Source organism: Crocuta crocuta, unplaced genomic scaffold (assembly GCF_008692635.1).
Source record: "Crocuta crocuta isolate KB4526 unplaced genomic scaffold, BGI_CrCroc_1.0 scaffold323, whole genome shotgun sequence".
NCBI classification, from domain to species: domain Eukaryota; kingdom Metazoa; phylum Chordata; class Mammalia; order Carnivora; family Hyaenidae; genus Crocuta; species Crocuta crocuta.
The window spans coordinates 3,152,655-3,162,177 of NW_027536465.1; the positions used below are offsets into that span (position 1 = coordinate 3,152,655).

The 9,523-nt window shown below is 44.3% G+C and overlaps 1 protein-coding gene across 1 annotated transcript in view; it reads left to right on the top strand.

Annotated features, from left to right (window-relative positions):
- The first annotated feature begins 9,047 nt into the window (after nucleotides 1-9,047).
- TMEM216 (transmembrane protein 216) overlaps nucleotides 9,048-9,523 on the top strand; it is a 6,351-nt gene continuing 5,875 nt past the window's right edge. The window contains exon 1 of the mRNA XM_077748747.1: nucleotides 9,048-9,118. The gene's annotated coding sequence lies outside the window, so the exon portion shown is untranslated. The remainder of the gene's footprint in view (nucleotides 9,119-9,523) is intronic.

The window sequence follows — 9,523 nt, forward strand, 5'->3', positions numbered from 1 at the left end:
GTTCTGTGCTGACAGCTCAGAGCCTGGAGCCTGCTTCAGATTCTGTGTCTCCCTCTCTCTCTGACCCCCCCCCCCAGTTCATGCTGTCTCTCTCTCTTTTTAAATTTTTTTAAATAAAAAAACATTAAAAATTAAAGAATCATTAAATTATTGACAAAAGGGTAACTATAAAGATGTAAAGAGAATTCTAAAGGGGTACCTGAGGGCTGAGGGAGAGTCCCCAAGGAAGGACAAGCTGGGCAGGGCCCCCGAGGCTGGGTGTTAGACCTCACCACAGCCCACTGGGCGGTAGACAAGTTCACTGCTTTGCCCAGGCCAGAGCTTCTTCATGGATGTCAGGAAGAAACATGCCTCTAGGACACAGGGAAGTGGAGGCTGGTGAGCAGGTTGTGGGGGGCAGTAAGGAAACGACCTGCAGGCACCAGGCCCAGGGCACACAGTGCCCACAGGCCATTGGGAAGGTGCCCAAAGGAGTTAAGAGTGTCCTGTTTGTGCGAGGCCCGAAGCCATGACCTCCAGGCAGGGGAAGGGGCGGGGGTGGGGGCGCGGGCCATGGAGCGACGCTGCAGGGGCAGAGCCCGGAGCATGCAGTATCCTGGAGCATGCAGTATCCTTGACGGGAGGACCCCGCAGCAAAGTAGTCACTGGGCCTGGGCTGGGTCTGCAAGGCTGCTGAGGGAGTACCTGCTCTACCTGATGCCCTGTGCACCCGCAGTGCTGACAGGCCAGGCAGAAGCAAGGGAAAGCAAACCAGAGCTCACAGGAGCCCCGAAGACCAGGCCTTTCCTTCCCTTAGTGTCCCTCCAGCGCCCTCTACTGACAAAGCTCACATCATGCTCACCGTAAGGAAGAACTGCTGAGTCCAGTCCATTAACGCAGAACAGGTCTTATGGGCTGAATCTGAAGCTAAGAGGCAAAAAGCAGATAACAGAACCCATCTTTCTGGCTACTCAGATTGCATATGCACCCTTCTACGCCTGTTTGAACTTCCCTATCAGTTATATTCCTACCAGCAAGATATATCTATCCTTTGAAGTGATCTTCTCCCCCTGACCCCCAAATGAGAAGACACGGCCCCAACAGTCACTGTATCCAGAGCTGCCTCTAGTAATCACCCTGTAGTTTGGGTCATGGCCCCACTAAATATTCTCTTACCTAAAGATAAGATTACAAAGCTGACGTAGCTTGTACATGAAATGGAAAGTAAAAAGGAGAAAATGGTCAGTGTAGGCAAATGAACACATACAAGAAGCAAAGAAACACACGCAAAACTACTACGGTCCTCGTTTTTGTAATTGGTCGTCTTTGGAACTGGTCCCAAGGTCAGAGCCAATATCCGTGACATCCTTCTTCAACTACCCACTCTGTATCTCCCTTTTCCTTGGCTGAGATTCTGCTGCTCGGGGCTCTTCAACCCAGTAGAGTGAGCCAAACACTCATTCTGAGCGATCTCAGTCCTTCATTGCCCTGCCACGCGGGGAGCATGGATTTACGGGGAGGCTCCCCTAGGCCCCTCTGGGCTCCAGACATAGTCTTCCTCGCCTCCATTATATAGCAGCGGTGGAATTTTCCCTTGAGAACCAGGATCAACTACTCCAGCCAGTAGATTGGACCCCCTCCCTTTTCTTTGCCCATTGGTTTAGCAGCATAAGGAGCCCAACATGGCAGTGCCATCTCCCGATTCAATGGTACCATTCTTGTGTCCCCTTGTGGGCCATTCCCCACTTGGGAACTAAGGTCTCCAAATCAGCAGGGTCAAACTTTTCAGGATAAGAGGCAAAAACTGTACAGGTAGGTAAGGTGTAATAGAAGAGTCACTCCCACTCCCAGCTTGTGGATCCGGCCCCATGTATGCCGGCCTGGGGGCTAACAGCACCATATAATGGTCTCTGATTCAACGACCTACTTCATTCTGTAAATCAACCCTCATCCTTTCTCTGTGCTGCCTCCCAACTGGTGCTAATAACTGAGTCTTCAGTAAGCTGTTCCACTCTGCAGCTAAGTCCCCTGGCTCCAGGTGGCGCTGTCTGTGGGGGAAGACTAGTGAATTCCATGGCCATAAGCCCCTTGCTACGCTTCCTTTGCCGTGAACTGGGTATCTCAATCCGATGCAGTGTTGTACAGAGGACGCAGCGAGCACGGTGCCTGTTGGGAGAGTCCTGGGGAACAACGCTCCAGGGTGGGGGTGAACCAAGGCCGGGGGTCAGGTACGCAGAGCAGTTGAGGCACTCCTGCGTGAGCCAGGTCTGGCGCCTGTGGTGTCCATATCAGGAAAGTTCTGGAAACACCCCCTGGGGTACAGCAAGCTGAGGCCGGTGGCCAGGAGGACAGAGGAATCCGGCTGCTGCCACGTGTGTGAGCCTGTGGCAAGGTGACCCCCAGCCTGTGTCGCGGGACCCTCCACTCTTAGCACACAGCTGGGGCGGAAGCCACCCGATGTCCCCCCACATACACACCTCTGGCAGACTGTGCAGCAATAGCAAGAGCAATAAAAACACAGCACACTGGAGCCAGGGAGAAAGCCCCCCCCTGCCTGCAATGTCCTTCTAGTGTCTTCTTATCAGCACGCTCACTTATCAGCACGCTCACTGTAAAGGAGAAATGCTTGGAGTCCAGTCCACTGTCACAGAACAGGTACTGACAGGTGAATCAGGAGCTGAGGGCCAATGCAGTGATAACTGCCACACTGCGAAACCACTAAATATTTAGAAATTAAATAAGAACACTTGTAAATAATCCATGGATCAACAAACACATCAGAAGGGAAGTTAGAAGGTACTTTGAACTGAATACTAATGAAAATTAAACATTTTTAAATGCCTATGATGCAGCTTTTATAGCAGAAAAGAGATCTGGGGGTCTCTGGGTGGTTCATTCGGTTGGTTGGGAGTCTGACTCCTGATTTCTGCTCAGGTCATAATCCCAGGGTTGTGGGATCAAGCCCTGCATTAGGGTCCATGCTGAGCATGGAGCCTGCTTAATATTCTCTCTCTCTCGGGGTGCCTGGGTGGCTCAGTTGGCTGAGTCTCCAACTCTTGATTTCAGTTCCGGTCATGATCTCACGGTTTGTGGTTTTGAGCCCTGCATCGAGCCCCGAGTCAGGCCCTTCATTGACCGTTGCATGGAGCCTTCTTGGGATTCTCTGTCTCCCTGTACCTCTGCCCCTCCCTATCCCTTCTCAAAAATAAATATTGTTAAAAAAAAAAAAGATTTTCTCTTTCTCCCTCTACCCCTCTCCCCCACTCACACTCTGTCTCTAAAAAAAAAAAAAAAAAAAAAAAAAANCTCTCTCTCTGAAAAATAAATAAAACATTAAAAAGTTTTTTTAAAAAGAAAGAAAAAATGACCTATAATCAATGGTCTAAGTTTTAATCTTAAACTAGAAAAATGAGCAAATGTAGAAAGAAGAATCAAACAACAGAACTACAGAGAAAATGGACAAAGAATAGAAAAAATAGATATAAAATAGATATAAAAGTTAATTCTTTGGAAAGTTAACTGATAAATCTTTACCTAAACTGAATGAGAAAAAGAGAAGACACATACTATCAATATTCAAAATGAAAGAGGGAATCTTCCTATAGATCCTATGCATATTAAAAGGATCATAAGGTTATGTATAGATAATTTTATGCCAATACATTTGACAAGTGTTATGAAAATGAACAAATTCATTAAAAGACACAAAAACCCAAAACTGGTCCAAGAAAAAAGAGGAGTTGAATTCATAATGAAAAGTTTTCCCACAAAGAAAACTTCTGGTATGGATGACTCCATTGGTGAATTCTGTCAAACATTTAAAGAAGAAATAATATTAACCCTACACAAGCTCTTTCAGAAAATAGAAAAGGAAAGAACCACATGAGTGGTTCAGTTGGTTAAGTGTCTGACTCTTGATTTCAGCTCAGGTCATGATCTCACAGTTTTATGAATTCAAGCCCCAGATCAGGCTCTGTGTTGACAGTATGGAGCCTGCTTGGGATTCTCTCTCTCCCTCTCTCTGCCCCTCCCTTCACTCATGCTCGCTCACTCTCAAAAATAAATAAACTTAAAAAAACAAGAAAACAGAAAAGGAGAAACATTTCCCAATTCAAATGATTTTATGAGACCCTGATACCAAGATTGAAAAATACTTCACATGAAAATAAAACTAAAGATTAACATCCTTCAAGAACATAATGCATGGGGCACCTGTGTGGCTTAGTCAGTTGAGTGTCCAACTTCGGCTCAGATCATGAGGTTCATGAGTTCGAGCCCCACATCAGTCTCGCTGCTGGCAGCTTGTCAGTGCAGAGCCTGCTTCAGATCCTCTGTCTCCCTCTCTCTGCCCCTCTCCTGCTTTGCTCTCTCAAAAATAAATAATAATTAAAAAAGAACACAGATGCAAATTTTTAAAAAATTTTAGCAAATTGAATCCGGCAATATAAAAAGAATAACAGTACATCATAACCAAGTGGAGTTGATCCCAGGAATATAAAGTTGGTCTAATATCTAAAAATCAATGACTGAAATTCACCAAATCAATAGAATAAAGGAAAAAAGGCATTTGATCACTAAACAGATGTAGCTGTGACAGAATTCAACACCCATTCATGATGAAAATTCTCTGTAAACTAAGAAGAGAAGAGAAATCCATTTACCTGATAACTGGTCTTTCTGAAATGCCTATAATTAACAAACGCAGTGGTGGAAGACTGAAGTCTTCTAAAATTGGGGGAAAAGCACAGATAATCCACTTATACTACAACTATTCAACATTGTACTAGATGGTCCAGCCAGAGAGTAGGAGAAAGGAAAAGAAATAAACCATATATATACATATATATATATATATATTTTTTTTTTTTTTAAAGAAGGCTCTACATCCAACATGGGGCTTGAATTCATGACCCTGACATCAAGAGTCACACACTCCATTGACTGAACCAGCCAGGCGCCCCAAAAGGCATACATATTGAAAAGAAAGAAGTAAAACTGTCCATATCTGAAAATGATCACCATGAACTTAAAAAGTCCTAAAGAATAAACAAAAAGCATTACAACTAGTAAGTTAGTTTGATTTAGCAGAGCATAGGAATCAAAGATAAAGCCAAATTAGCATGTAGGGGGAAATTTATAGACTAAAAAAAAAAAAAAAAGCAGAAGAAAGACTGAAAAGGTAAGCTTTAAGTTTCCATCTCAAAAAGAACACTGAATCCTATCAGGAAGGAAATGAGAAAGGGCAGAAATCTATAAAACAGAAAACAAATATAAAGTAAAGAAAAACAAAGCCAGAAAGTTGGTTCTTTAGAAAGATTAATAAAATTAATAAACACTTATCAAAAATAAGAAAAAAATTATCAAGAAGAAAAAAGACATCACTACAGATCCCATAGGCATTAAAAAATATGAAGCTGATGGAGAGCCTCACTGGCTTGGTTGGTAGAGCATGTGACTCTTGATCTCAGGGTCATGAGTTCAAGCCCCATGTTGGGTGTAAAACTTACTTAAAAAAATACGTATGTACATATATAGATGGATGTTATGAAAAACTTCACACTGACACATTTGAAAATTTGTAAAAAATGGCAAAATCTTTGAAAAACCACAAATTTATCCAAACGTTACTCAAAAAGTAGAAAATCTAAATGATCCTATGCATATTACTTGGTTATTATAAAATTTCCTAAAAAACAAACCTCCAGGTTTAGATGGCTTCATCAGTGAATAATTCTTCTAAAGAAATAAACCTCTTTTTACACAATCCCTTTCATGTAACAGAAAAAAAACGGGGCGCCTGGGTGGCTCAGTTGGCTGAGGTCATGATCTCATGGTTCGTGGGTTCGAGTCCTGTGTCAGGCTCTGTGCTGACAGCCAGCTCAGAGCCTGAAGCCTGTTTCAGATTCTGTGTCTCTCACTCTCTCTGACCCTCCCCAGCTCATGCTCTCTCTCCCTCTCTCTCTCTCAATAAATAAAAACATGAAGAAGAAGAAGAAGAAGAAGAAGAAGAAGAAGAAGAAGAAGAAGAAGGAGGAGGAGGAGGAGGAGGAGGAACACTTCTCACTTCATTTCATGTAGCCAACCTAACCTTAATACCTAGGTCCTTACAAGAGAGTAACAGTACAGATCAATCTCACATATGTAAAAACTTGAGCAAAACATTAGCAAATGACATCCAGTGATGTATAAAAAGGGTACTATTATCTACCAAGCGTCCCCAAGACCACCCTCAGATTCATTGATTTGCTGGTTGGAGTCACAGGACCCAGCATATAGTCCTGTCCATGGCTATGGTTTATTACAATGAAATGATATGAAGCAAAGTCTCAAAAAGAAAAGGAAACCAGAAACAAGCTTCCAAGAATCCTCTCCCAGTGGACTCACATAAGATGTGCTTAATTCCTCCAGCAAGTTCTGACAACATGTATGAAATGTTGCCTACCAGGGAAGCCCATTAAGGACTTGGGGTCCAAGGATTTTACTGGGGGCTGCCTACATAAACAATTTCTGCTTAGCATGCACCTACCGAAGCCCCAGACTCCCAGAAGGAGACAGGGGTTCCACAGAAATCACACAGTTTGTACAAACAGTCTAGGCACAGCGACCACTTTCGATTGGTGGAAACGCTTTTGAAATCCGAATTTTCAGACAGCAGCCAAAGGCGAAGCTTCTGCAAGTGGGACTTCCTAAGGAGAGCAGTCCCAGGCCTGCTCTGTCAACTGTTTTCTGCATGATGTCATAACCAAATGGGTTTCTTTCCAGGAAGGCGAGGCTAATTAAATCTTTGGAAATCAGTGTAATTCATTCTATTAGCAGACTAAAAGGGTAAAATATGGTAATCTCAATAGATGCAGAGAAAGCATTCAATAAAATATATCATTAGCCTTTCAACAAACTAGGAAGAGAAGGGACTTCTTTTTTTCACATTTATTTATTTACGTTTTTTGAGAGAGAGAGAGAGAGCGTGAGTGGGGAAAGGACAGAGAAAGAGGGAGATACAGAATCTGAAGCAGGCTCCAGGCTCTGAGCATTCAGCACAGAACCCGATGCGGGGCTCGAAATCACGAATCATGAGATCATGACCTGAGCCAAACTTGGTGCTTAACTGACTGAGCCACTCAGGCATGAGAAGGGACTTTATTAATCTGATAGAGCATCTATCTACCAAAAAAAAAAAAGTATATATTTAACATATTGATGGTGAATTTTTTTTCTTGTGATGAGAACTTTTAAGATTCATTTTCTTAGCAACCTTCAAATCTGCAATACAATATTACTGACTATATGATAGCATGATGTACATTACATCCTCATGACTAATTTGTTTTATAACTGAAAGTTTGTACCTCTTGATCCCCTGTACCCATTTTGCCCACCACTCATCTTCGTATCCTCCCCTCTGGCAACCATCAAATTATTCTTTGTATCTATGAGTTTTGTTTCTTCATTTTTTTTTTTTAACGTTTTATTTATTTCTAGGAGAGAGAGAGAGAGAGACAGCGTGAGCAGGGGAGGGTCAGAGAGAGAGGGAGTCACAGACTGAAACAGGCTCCAGGCTCTGAGCTGGCAGTCAGCACAGAGCCCGACGCGGGTCTCGAACCCACGAACCGCGAGATCACGACCCAAGCGAAAGTCGGACGCTTAACCGACTAAGCCACCCAGGCGCCCCTGTTTCTTCATTTTTTTAAAGTTTATTTTGAGAGAGAGACAGAGAGACAGACAGCAGGAAAGGGACAGAGAAAGAGAGAGGAAGAAAGAATCCCAAGCAGGCTGTGTGCCATCAGTGCAGAGCCTGAAGCAGGACTTGAACTCACGAACTGTGAGATCGTGACCTGAGCTGAAATCAGGAGTCAGTCATTTATCTTAGCCACCCAGACACCCCTGTTTTGTTTCGTTTTAGATTCCACAAGTAAGTGGAACCATCCAGTAATTGTCTTTCTCTGACTTACTTCATTTAGCATAATACCCTTAAGCTCTATCCATGTTGTCACAAATGGCGAGACTTCTTTTATGGCCCGAGTAGTATTCCATTGAATAGAGAGGGAGCACCTCTACTTTCTCCACTCATCCATTGATGGACACTTAGTCTGCTTCTATATTTACCTACTGCAAACAATGTTGCAGTGAACACAGCCATGTATCTGTCTTTTCAAATTAGTGTTTTTGTTTTCTTCGGATGAATACCCAGTATTGGAGTTACTGGGCCATGTGGTATTTCCACGTTTTATTTTTTCAGGGACCTCTCTGTTTTCCAGAGACTCTGCATTAATATACATCCCCACCAACAGTGCCCCGGGGCTCCCTTTCCTCCACACCCTTGCCAACATTTGTTATTTCTCGTCCTTTTGATACTAGCCATTCGGAGAGTTGTGAGGTGACATCTCATTGGGATTTTGACTTCTGCCTCCCTGAGGATGAGGGACGTTGAGCATCTTTCCACGTGCCTGCGGACCATCTGTGTGTCTTGTTTGGGAAAATTCTGTTCAGGTCCTCTGCCCGTTTTTTTTATTAGATTTCTGTCTGTTTCGTGATTGAGCTGTGTAAGTTCTCTATAGATTTTGGATATTAATCCCTTATTGGGTCCCTAACTCCATTGTAATTGCTTCCTCCTCCAGGGGCCCTGGCTTATTAGCTGCTTGCTCAGAAAGGTGCTAAACCCTTACCCTGGGCTTCTCAGCTGTGGCGTAATCTATGGAGTGCAGGGAAACCAGGCTGCCATGCTGACTTTCCTGCTGCTTTTGCTGTAAGCAATTCAGTCTTACATCTACTATTGGTACCTCTAGTGTTGTGGCAAATTTACTCATCGCCATCCTCTAGGACAGAGGTGAGCTAAGGTTTTCTTAAAGGGCCAGCAGGTATGCAGTCAAGGCTGCAGGCCACATTGTCTCTGTTGGCATGTGCTGCTCAGCTTAACCCCTGGAATGAGCCAGAAGCCAGAAGCTGTTTACATACAGTGTACAGTATGTAAAGCTGTTTACAGTATACTGTTTACAGTATGTAAACGAGGGGCTGTCGCTGTGTTCCCCTGCAGAATTTTAAGTACAAGAACGGGAAGCGGGCCCATTTTCCTTTTCCCAACTGGACATCGGAGGCTCAGGGGAGGAATCTGCCTAAGTGTCTTATATAGCAGGCAGTGGAGGTAAGCAAGCGGATGTCAAAGAGGCCTTCTGTTGCCAGATACAGTTCCACCTTTCCCCACTTGGGTCTCTGCCTTTCTCACCGATGCTGCTGAAAACCCCCAGCTTGCAGTTAAGTTCCCAACAACCGGAGGCGCATGCGGAGATGGGCAGAGGACAGGGGAGGGAAACACCCGTGGTTATTCATCCCCCAGCGTCTCAGACCGCCGCCCCCTGGCGGGAAGACTTCTCGCTCCTTCTCTCCGGGTGCATGGGATCGCTTCTGCCCTTTCCCCGTCACGACGAGAAGAGTAGCGCCCCACCTCCATTCCGACGAGGAGGAGTACAGCACTGTCCTTAAATGTTAATCATTCTACTCAATTTACCTGTTTCCTGCTCTGCCGGAACTGACTGGGGGGGCTGGGGGC